This window comes from Galeopterus variegatus, unplaced genomic scaffold (genome assembly GCF_000696425.1).
Source record: "Galeopterus variegatus unplaced genomic scaffold, G_variegatus-3.0.2 Scaffold902, whole genome shotgun sequence".
Taxonomy (NCBI): domain Eukaryota; kingdom Metazoa; phylum Chordata; class Mammalia; order Dermoptera; family Cynocephalidae; genus Galeopterus; species Galeopterus variegatus.
In genome coordinates, this window is record NW_007727013.1 from 795,367 (window position 1) to 808,019 (window position 12,653).

The window sequence follows — 12,653 nt, forward strand, 5'->3', positions numbered from 1 at the left end:
AGCTTCTGTGGGTGGTGGTCAGGGTCCTCAGTCAGACACAATGATCAATCAGTAATGAGATCATGTTATTATTATTTTTTTTTACTGAGGGAAAATCACTGAAGTTGATTACATGGATTAAATAATCCACGTAAACAAAATAGGAACAAATTATTGGGTACTTCCTATGTGCTGAGCACTGTGCTAAAGGCTTCATTATTTCATTTTGGCCTCTGAACAGCTCTGTGAGGAAGGTTTTATTCTCCCCAAATTAGTGGTTTCATGGTTATCCCTACAATTATATAACTCACCTGCATTCTGATACATTTCCTCAAATGAGAAAAAAATGGAGTGGGGCTCCAGGTTTTCTGCTGGAAGTTGCCCAGAAGCTTAGACACTCATGTGGGATTGTGCTGGCCATGTGAAAGGTATCTGTGTGTATCTTGGTGAATAAAAAACAACACTGAGGGGCCAGCCCCATGGCTCACTCGGAGAGTGCAGCGCTGAGAGTGCCGAGACCACGGGTTTGGATCCTATATAGGGATGGCCAGTGCACTCACTGGCTGAGTGTGGTGCAGACCACACCGTGCCAAGGGTTGTAATCCCCTTACCAGTCAAGAAAAAAGCCAAAAAATAAACAACACTGAGAATGGCTGGGCTATAACTAAAAATGTAACCCTTCGCAGAATTTCCTACCACTAGAGGAAATATTAAGTAGTTCATTCATACATATTTCTATGTTTTAAATTATGTATTTAAGACACACTTAAAAAAAGTGGCCAGCACATATAGTCATAATTTCTCAGTTGTTGTTACTTAGGACATGTGAAAACAAAAACCCAGTGGTGTTTTACTTAAAGACAATGTAAAGGCAAATACTGTATTAAGTAATGAATAGTGATATGAACAGGTGATATGCAGATATGACAAGATATTGAAGATGACATGTGAACAACTGGCATTTGGAAAATAGGGTTGCTGCCTGGTCTGAGGTCTGAAGCTCAGGCCAGAAGTAAGTGCTGGTCTGTGTCAATCATTGTTGAATAGCACTCACTTGCCTTCTAGGACCCCAAGAAATTTCTCTGGGGTGGCTTTAGGCACTACAAATTGGAGTGTTCAAGAATGGAATAAAGTTGAATCAGAGTCAGACAGCCAGGGCCCTAATATGTCAGTTCTCCCTCTTAACTATTGGTAGACATAAATACTCAGGTTGAATTAGTAGGTGTGTTAGTCCATTTTGTTGCTTATAACAAAATGCCTGGAACTGGGTAATTTGTAAGAAAACGAAATTATTGCTTACAGTTTTAGAGGCTGGGAAGTCCAAAGTCCAGGGAACACATCTGATGAGGGTCTTCTTTAGTGGTGGCTTTACAGCAACGAAGGGTTTCACATGGTGAGAATGCCAGAGCAGAGAGAGACTCTCACATGCTCTCCTTTAAAGCCCTCAGTGCCATGCCCATGACCACCGTTAAACCATCAACTTAATCACCTCTTCAAGGCCTCACCTTTCAATTACCATAATATGATTTCCCACCCTCTTTACACTGTCACAGTGGGGACTAAGTTCTGGTGGGACATCAATCCACAGCAGTAGGCTCTCTGCCATGTGGCCTTTTCATGGGTTGTATTACTGAGGGTTCTTTAGAGAAACAGAACCAATTTATAGAAATTTTATATATATACAAAATATATATAATTTATATATAATATATATATATACACACACACATATACACCCACACAGACAGCGAGATTTAGAGAGAGAGAGACAGAGAGATCTATGATAAGAATTGGCTCATGTGATTATGGAGGCTGAGAAGTCCCACAAACTGCTGTCTGCAAACTGGAGAACCAGGAAAGCTCATGGTATAATTTAGTCCAAACCCAAAGGCCTGAGAACGAGGGGAGCAGATGGTGTAATTCCTAGTCTGAGTCCAAAGGTCTGAGAAGGGGGCAGGAATGCTAGTGTAAGGTCTCAAGGTCCTAGATGGATGCCCAGCTCAAACAGAGAGAGTGAATTCACTCTTTCTCCTCCTTTTTGTTCTATTTGGGCCTTCAATTGATTGGGTGATGCCCACCTGCATTGGTAAGGGTGGATCTTCTTTATTCAGTCTACTGACTCAAAGGCTAATCTCTTCTGGAAAAACCCTCACAGACACATGAAGAAATAATGTTTTATTAGCTATCTGGGCATTCCTTAGCCCAGTCAAGTTGATACATAAAATTAACCATCATGTGGGCAAAAGTCAAGGACTCTTATCAACCAACTTTTCCTGAAAGAGGCAAAAACCAATCCATTTTTCTTTAACATTGTTGAGGTTTCCATGACCCTTATTTTATTTTACTGCATTGGTTTTCTTCACTTCTCAGAACTGAAGTTGTTTAGGGATTGTTTATCAAGTACTATCTATGTGCCAGACATAGTGTTGACTAGTGATTTAGAGAGAAATGACAGGATTTTACCCTTGAAGAGTTATGGAAAACCTTGTTAAGGAAAACTTGGGATGCTGGTCAGGGAGGTGGACTAGATTTAAGAAGCTGATTCAGGACAGGTAAACTCAGTAAATAACAAAGACTTCTAAGAAAATCTCTGCATATGATGAAGGAATTGAATCGTAGAATATTTAATACAGACTCGTTGTTGCACATGGATGGATGCATCCTTGAAAGTTCAGGTTTCCAGGTTTTCCCTAAAACCACTACTAAAAGGTAATAGCTATCCTCATTATGTCTCAATATCTTCAGAGATGGGGTTTCCATATTTTTCTCACAATACGTATAGCCGGGATGTTTCCTAAAGTCTATCCTAAATCCCACCTATTGAAAGTTAAGCCCATCCTCTCTTGGAGAACAGTTGTTTGATGTTTATTTCAATATCATGAGTGATTGAAAAGAACTTCTTATGAATCTGCCCCCTATCCATCTATATTCCATGCCAAATTCTACTATTCTCAGCACCTCTGGTCATGAATTCTGTCATCCCATTTTTTCTTTGTGAATTTCTTTCTTTTTTTTTTACTATTTGTTGCACCATTACCTTCAGTGTTTCTTTCCAATGATATAAACATAGATTTCTTTTGGATTATTAACACTTCTCCCATATTTCAAATTTCTAAGATTTCACATTCTCCCTGCTTGCATTTTTCATTTCTTCAAATTGCCTTTCTATGAATTCTAAATTTTAATTTTATTTACATCCCAAGCCTTTCTATCTTTTAGCTGGATTTAATTTCCATCTCAGGGAATCAGCATTGCTTCTTTTCCTTCCAAGCCTCAGAGTGTATTTAGGCATGTGCATTTCTCTATCTGCAGAGATATCTTTGGGATGAGGCTTGACAAGAGCAGTCTGCTTAATGGAGGCCTGTAGAGATGGATTGAGAAGGAAATGAAAATGCTTTCACTTGGGTACCCACTGCACTTGGAGCACCATATTAGGGGCAGTTAAGGAAGGTACTTCTTAAGGAGGTTGTAGATTATTTCTTCCCTATGGACCGGAAGAAACATGGACTATGGTTTAAATTAGGCTTTGCTGTGTCCTGAAGGCTGGAGCCACACCATTTAGTGTGAGATTCCAGGGGAAAAAATTATACTTCCACTGCTTTGAGTGCTTTTCTGGTTGTAAGTTTTAGGACCTGGATCTTTAGGGGTACATGAATGCTGTTGCAAGCAGGGAGGAAGCAGATGGAAAATAAATATACTCAAGGGCTCAGAGGCTATTGATGTTGGAGGCAGGTAGTCAGGCAACAGGAAGTAAATACAGCAAAACAGTGGGAAAAAGATATTTACCTTTGGTCTGCTGAGCAACAGGAGTTAGGAGCTAGGGGATGATTGGCCCAAGGCTTCAGCCTTAACAGATGGCTTGTAGAACGTTCTAGTCATATAGCAACAGACTCTGAGCAGCTGCATCTTACGGACCTGAAAATGAGTTTTCTCAGACCCAAGAGCTGCATAAGGCAGAGCTGGTGAGAGTGCTAACAGCTGGACATCAGTGGTATTTAAACAGCTCTTTACCAAGTGCTTTCCATGCCCATCATCAGAAGGAAACCTCATTACAACCCTGTGAAGGACGAAGGGCAGATGTCACTAATATTCTGTTGCACAGATGAAGAAACTGAGTTTCAAGGAGATTCAGTAAATTGTCCAAAGCCACATACTTAGTTTCAATGTTATCCCATGCTTCCCAAGGAACAACAGCTTGAGGATAGAATAGGATCCTAATAACGGTTTCCAAATAACAGTTTCCAAGCAGTATTTCTTATATCTTTATTCACCAACTCTTGGGAATTTCAGGTTTTCTAAAATTCCTTCATAATAATAATAATAATAACTGTATTGTATTAAAAATAGCTACCATTGTTTAATCACTTACCACATACCTTTTAAACCTCATAGCAATCCTAATACCACACAGTGATAGTATTATTCCTACTTAACAGATGAACAAAATGAGGTCCAGAGAGGTTTAGTAATTTGCCTAAGAAAACACAGCTAGTAAGTAGCTGATCTAAGATCATAATGAAAGTACATATAATTCCAAAGCCGCGTATTTGCATTAGGACAAAGTCAGGGACTACCTGAGGCAGTCCCCAGGGATGTCCCCTTGTGCTCATAAGCACAGCTCTTGGTTACAACAGCCTTTCCTTTCCGGTTCAGGTAGCAGCCCCATGGGGCTGCCCTGACTCTTGTCCTTGGTGGTTGTGGGTCTCTGCCCATGGTGGCTCCAGCTGCTTCATCCCTGTCGCCATTTCCATTCCTTGTTACCGTTTGCTCTAGCAGTCATCCCAGTGAAGGGGGGCCTAGTGTGAACTACTTCCCCAAGGAGCATGGCTTGGTGCTCTGGTTTCTTACAGAGATGTCAACAATAAAACCTTTTTTACCTTTATATGTATCACTCTCCCTAAGGATGTGCACACGAACCCAGAGGGGCAGGGCGGAAGGGCGAGCATGCTCTTTGCTTGTTCACAATTGCTCTTCTCTTTCAATAGCTACTTCTCGTCTTTATGCAAATCATGTTGCCCCTCAAATCTTTCATCCCTTAGCACATTCCTTTGCCTTTCACCTAAATAGGGCCCAGTGGGCCAGTCAGACACGCCTACTTGGGTCTGACTTCTCAGAATTAATCCACTCTTTAGATCCTTAGACTTGAAGCCCTGTTACCTCCATTATTATTATTATTGCTTATTATGTATGTCTTAGACACTCTCCCGTTAAATTGAGCTTGTGAGCTTTTTAAGCAACTCACCTTTCTATTCACACACACAGCAGAGCACTTGATGTGTAGTTTATTATGTGAATAAATATATGAATAAATGAATGTAGGCAAAGAAAATCAAGTGGTTCTAGTTATGGCTGATTTTAGACTATTTTCCTACCAGAATTCTTAAACAAGCCCAGCTTACTTCTGTTTCAGGATATTTGTATTTTCTGTTTCCTTTCACCAGAATATTCTTTAGAGTTTTGTCCCTAACTTCATTCAAATCTAATGTGACCTGAGAGAGGCCTTCCTTGACAACTCCACCTAAAGTATTATCCCCTGAAATTCACCTCCCCTTACTCTGATTTATATTTTCTTAATAGAACTATTGAATGTTTGCTTATTGTCTGTTTTACCCGTGAAGTTGAGACCTTTGTTTTATAGCAAGGATGCTATATCTCCAGGGCCTTGAATACACTGGCAGGTAGTAGGAGCTCAATAAATCTATGCTAAACAGATGAATTAAATTGAGAAAGGCTCCCTAAAAGTGGCATGTACCCACATGCAGAGGTTTCTTAGTCTTTTTTAGGTACTACTCTAATGAAGACATTCAAAGTTCAACAGTCCAATAACATCTAAAATGTTGATTACTCAGAAATGTTGTTTATTGATCTCTTCTTGTCGTTCCTTGAAAATGTGCATCTAGATCTATAATACTCTTAGCTCAGAGTCCATTATTTCCTGGTATTTGCAGCTGGTTAATCTCATGATGAATAACAGCTTATATTAAAACCTTGTTTTATCTGCCATCACTGAAAAATAAGTAGACTTCTGTGCAATGTAAATTTTAAAAATTCTCTTATACTAAAAAGAAAAAAACAAACTATTTTGCTGATATTAAAATATTTAACAATTTTTGGACCTTTTCATCTGGCCATAATGGAATAATAATGATTATATTTACCCTCTTGCTTGAAATAAGTGAAAAACAGGACAAAATATATGAAACAAGATATTGGACATCAAATAATGAAAAACAGAGATTGCTGAGAAATGGTAAATGAACAAGGTGAGCCCTACAATTGCCCCAACTTACTGTGTTGAAACAGTTTCTAGGCTGTGGTGCAGGCAGTGGAACCCAGGACAGAGCTTGGCAGTCTCCCTGAGTTTGGGGCCTGAAGCTGGAAGTCCAGACAGGCCAAATGGTTAGAGTACAAGAACAGAGTACCAGAGATGAGAGAGGTGCACAGAGAGAGAACTCTGGAGATCTGCACGGGGTCCCCTTGAGCATTCAGCTGTGTACTGATCAGCTCATGCATATGTAAAAACCAACTGAGACCCAGGGAACAATTACCCAAAATGATTAGAGGCAGTAATCTCTCTGGCTCACAGAGCATGGGGAATAGTGCCGTTTCCACCATCAGGGCTGGAAAATGTCATAATTCAGAGGACACAAGGTGAAGTACTCAGAAATATTTTATCTCAGTAGCACAGCAAAATTAGTCATATTGTAAATGCTGTTGTGGTCCTAACAAAGCTCAAAAGCAAGTTTCCAAGTAACTTAACTGTGCTCCAGAACAAAGCTCAGCAACAAGGAAATGGCTTCTAATAAAAAAGTTAGCAGAAAAGAAACAGGGAAATACAACCCACCATTAGGTTAGAAAAATCAATCAATAGAAACTGGTCCGAAAACAACACAAATGTTAGAATTAGTAGACCTGGACATTAAAGGTAGTAACTGTATGCTATATGCTCAAAAAGCTAAAGAAAAGATTGAACATATTAGGTAGAGACATGAAAGATATAAGAAAAGACCCTACTGAACTTCTAGAGATTAAAGCAACAATAAAATGAAAAATACTAAGTTGTATTAACGGCAGATTAGACATTACAGAAGAAAAGACTAGTGGACTTAAAGGCATAGCAATAGAAACTATCCAAAATGAAACAAAGAGAAAAAAGAATAGACAAATCCACAATTATAATTGAAGGTTTCAACCTCATAAATTACTTTTCATACCTCAAAAATTACTAAAATAAGTAGGCTAAAATTCAGTAAGGATATAGAGGGCTTGAATAACACTAATAACACTATCAACCAACTTGGCCTATTTGGTATTTATAGAACACTCCACTGAATAGCAAAATACACATTTTTTTCAAGTACACACAAAATGTTTACCAAGACATGCCATATCTTAAGCTATATAACAAATCTTAAAATATTTAAAATAATTCAAGTCACACAAAGTATGATCTCTGACCACAAGTGACTTAAATTAGAAATCAAGAGAAATATATCTATAAAATCGCCAAACTTTTGGAAAATAAGTGAACATATTTCTAAATAACCTATGGATCATGGAAGAAATTAAAAAAGAGAAATTATTTTAAACTGAAGAAAATGAAACCGCACATTAAAATTTGTGGGGTGCAGCTTAAGCAGGATTTAGAGAGAAATTTATAGCACTAAATATCTATGTTAGAAGAAAAGAAAGGTCTCAAATCAATGATCCTAGCTTCTACCTCAATAAATGTAGAAAAGAAGAGCAACTGACACCCAAATAGGCAGAATAAGGAAACAATAATAGAGCACAATTCAATGACATGGAAACTGAAAAAAAATAGTGAAAAAAATATTGAAACCAAAAGCCAATAGCTTTAGAAGATCATTATTTTAAACTGAAGAAAATGAAACCGCACATTAAAATTTGTGGGGTGCAGCTTAAGCAGGATTTAGAGAGAAATTTATAGCACCAAATAACTATGTTAGAAGAAAAGAAAGGTCTCAAATCAATGATCTTAGCTTCTACCTCAATAAATGTAGAAAAGAAGAGCAACTGACACCCAAATAGGCAGAATAAGGAAACAATAATAGAGCACAATTCAATGACATAGAAACTGAAAAAAAATAGTGAAAAAAATATTGAAACCAAAAGCCAATAGCTTTAGAAGATCAATAAAATTGACAAACCCCTAGCCAAACTGATCAGGATTGAGAGGTGATATCACTACAGATTGTAGGAACATTAAAAAGGTTATTAAGGGAATACCATGAACAACTTCTTGCCAATAAATTCAACAAGATAGGTGAAATGAACAAATTCCATGAAAGATACTGATTACAAAGCCCACTTCAGAAGAAATAGTCTAAACATAGCTATTAAATTTGAGTTAGTAGTAAAAACATCCAAAAAAGAAAAATTCAGGACCAGAGAACTACACTGGTAAATTCTACAAAACATTTAAGAAAGAAACAGTACCAGTTGCACACAAACTCTTGCAGATAACTGAAAAGGAGAGAATACTTTCCAACTCATTCCGTGAGTCCAGAATTACTCTAATATCTAAACCTAAGAACTATAAGAAAAACCAAAAACAAACAAAAAACCAAAAAGTTACAAGTCTGAAGAGCCTGGTTTCTGGCCAAAATTCTATGTGTGATATTTCAGGCTTGACCAAGGTTGCAGTTAGAAAGCTTTACCTAGCAGTGCTCATGAAGGAAAGCTGCCATCCCCACACCAGACTTGCATTGCAGTCTCTGAAGGGAGTTGCAGATAAGGACACAGGCCCTCCCACCCCCTCCAGATAGCCAAGCTTTTATACATAGCTGCATTCCTAACCCAGGCAGCTCCATTGGGAGGCCTCTTTATAGGAGGCCTTAGGTAGAGGCCTTCTTCAAGCACCTCTGCCAAGACCTTCCTCCTTATTGGGGTGGGGATGGGGAGTATGTGAAGACACTTTACTCTACTCTGACTCAGTACTCAGTACTTTTCCACTCTGGCTCTTCCTCCTCTCCCTCCTTCCCCGTTCTCTGGGTCTATAATAAAATGGCTGGAGGCTTTTGTGTGGGGCTTCCTCAGCAGTAAGATGACTCACTGCCCCCCATCTGAACCGATGCATCTGATTTTCACTGGACGTCATTCCGTGGGGCAAAAATATTGAGGGAGCCAGCACTTTCTACTGTTTAGGTTCTTGCTTGTAGCATTGCAGTAAGTGATTTAAAGGCTTGACTGTTACTTTTATTTTGGTTGGTCTTAACTGACTACTCTGACACCTAGAGGAAAGCTCTCTCCAGCTCATTTCAGCTCTTGACAAAACCAATATTCTTCACAAACATAGACACTAATTCTTAACAGAATTTTAGCAAATCAAATCCTACAAATCATAAAAAGATTATACTTCATTACCAAGTGAGGTTTATCTTATCCCAGGAATGCAAGATTAGTTTAACATTTGCAAATTAATCAGTATAAATCACTGTATTAACAAACTTAAAAATAACAACCACATGATCATCTCAGAAGATGCAGAAAAAGCACATTACAAAATCCAATACCTATTTCTTATTAAAAAAAACAAAAACAAAAAATTCTTAGCAAACTAGGAATAAAAGGGGAACTTCCTCAGTCTGATTAAGATCATTTATGAAAAAACATACAGCTAACATCATACTTAAAGACACAATGCTTTCTCCCTAAGATAGGAACAAAACAAGATTGTTATTGCTCTTCCATTCAACTGGACATTGTAGTCAGTGCAATAAGGCAAGAAAAAGAAAGAGAAAGCATCTAGTTTAGAAAGAAAGAATTAAAATTGTCTTTAATCATAAATCATCTGTGTGGAAAATCTTATGGACTCTACAAAAAAGCTATCAGAACTAATAAGTGAGTTAGCAAGTTTGCAGGATACAAGATCAGTATACAAATAAAATTGTATTTCTATATACTAGCAACAAACAATGTGAAATTGCATTTAAAAAATAAAACCATTTATAATGGACTTAAAAGTATGAAATATTTAGGGATAAATCTAACAAAAGATGTGCAAGGCTTGTACTCTTAAAACTATAAAATAGTGTGAGAGAGATTAAAGAAGACCTAAACAAATGAACAGATATACTGTCTTCATGGATTTGAAGACTCAATATTTTAAAGATTTAAATTCTTCCTGAATTGATTGAGAGATTCAATGCAATCCCAATCTAAATTCAAGCAGGTTTTATGTAGAAATTGACAAGGTAATTCTAAAATTCATATGAAAATGTAAAGGGCTTGGAACAGGTAAACAACTTAAAAAAAAGAAAGTAGGAGTCTAATTTTGCCTGATTTTAAGTCTTATAGTAATCAAGTCAGTGTGGTACTGGCATGAAAATAGATCAATGGAACAGAAATAGACAAATACATATTGAGTCAACCAATCTTCGACAAGGTAGCAAAGGCAATCCAATGGAGAAAGGATAGTCATTTCAACAAATGGTGATGTTACAGTGGGATATGAAAGAAAAAAGAACCCCTCACATCATACACAAAAATTAACTCAAAATGTATCACAGACCTAAATGTAAAGCCTAAAACTAAAAAAGTTCTAGAAGAAAACATGATAGAAAATTCTTTCTGGCCTTAAATTAGGCAAAAATTTCTTAGATGCAACACCAAGTACATGATCTATAAAAGAACAAATTAAATTGGACTCCATCAAAATTAAGAACTTCTGCTCTTCATTCAAGAGAATTAAAAGACAAGCCACAGACTGGGAAAAAAATTTGAGAATTACATATCTGATAAAAGATATGTATTATGAATATATAAAGAACACTCAGAACTGAATAATAAGAAAACAAATTACCAATTTTAAAATGGGCCAAATATTTGGACAGCTATTTCACCAAAAAAGATATATACATGGGAAATAAACCCATGAAAATATGCTCAACATCATAAGTTGTTAGGAAAATACAAATTAAAACTACATTGAGATATCATTACATACTTATTAGGATGTCTAAACTTAAAATGACTGACCAGTGTGTTGGTGTAGATGTGGAGCTACTGAAACTCTCATACACTTCTGGTAGAAATATAAAATGCTACAATCACTTTGGAAAAAAATTTGGCAGGTTCTTAAAATGTAAAACATACACATACTGTCTGATCCAGTCATTCCTCTCCTAGGTATTAATCCAAGAGAAATAAAAGAATATGTCCACAGAAAGACATATACATTAATGTTCTTAGGAACTTTATTGTTAATAGCCCTAAGCTGGAAACAACTCAAATATATATGAGTCAGTGAGAGTTAAACAAATGGTGGTACATTCTTATAATGGAATTCTATTTAGAAATTTAAAAAGAATGACCTACTGATACACAGCAATATGGATAGATTTAAAAATAATTATTCTGAGTGAGAGAAACCAAACAAAAAAGAGTGTGTAATGTATGATTCCATTTATATAAAGTATAGAAAATGAAAACTAGTCTGCAGTGACAGCAGGTCAGTCTGATTGCCTAGGGATTGGTTGTGGAGGCAGAGAGATATGAGAGGAAGACATTACAAAGGGGCGTAAGTAATCTTTTGGAGGTAATGAGTATGTGATGGTTTTGTTAATTATACTGCAATAAGGATGTTAAAAATATGTAGCAATTTTTTCACAAAAATCTTTCAAAAAATAATTTTCTTTATGCTGCATTTCTTAAGAACTAATTGAACGAAATTTACTACCTTCTGAGTCATTCCAGGTCATCATTATGAATATGAATTATTATTAGTCTCAAAAATGAACTCAAGGAAATATAAATGATTGAGCCTATACCTCAGATTTTGGTTTGCTCTTTAGGTTTTCTGGCTCCTTTGCTGTCAGCTTTCATGACAACAGCTGGCCATCCTCTAATCTGAAACTTTATTTATTTATTTATTTTTGGGGGTGCCACGACTGGCTGGTACAAGGATTGAAACCTGGACCTTAGTGTTATCAGCACCATGCTCCAACCCATCTGTGTTAACTGGCCAGCCTGAAACCTTATTTAAAGCACCATGGTCCTCAAGTTTATTGCCAAACTCTTCTACCGACTAAAGCTCATAGGCCACCTCAGCAGATGTCCTCACCCTTCACAGTACTAAGAAGCTGTCACTTGCTCAGCTTTCTTGGGCTACCCCCAGCCTTCTCTCCTTCCTCATTTTCAAGATCAATCCCAGCTGATGGGACATATATTGCCTTTCAAAGGTATGGCCAGTAAGCATTCTCTTTTCAGTAAATGAATGAATAAAAAAGAGATTAAATAATTCTACAGCTGACATATGCTGTCTTCTCTTTTGTTCCAATATTTGAATTGCTGATCTTTCTGTGCTGTTTTTTGGGAATGCTGTTCTGTGGAATCTGTTGCTTATGCTGTTGCTGACATAGAGACCAGGGCTCTAAGGTGTTAGTCGCATTACATTGTGAGCATCTAAGTACCAGAGATAAAAGAAATATCAGTGTGATTGCTTTGGAAAATGGTATGAACTTTTTGTTGCCAGCTCTAGACATATGAAAATTGGAATAATTTTTGTTTGCCAAGCAGAGAGAGAGATATTTTCAGACTCCTTTTTCTCCTCTTTATCATTCTAAGTTTTAAATTATTTCTGTTCCTCTCTTATCATTTATTTTTAATGTAGTAGGGCTTTCTTTACAGGTTTGTTGAGAACTTCTCATTGAACT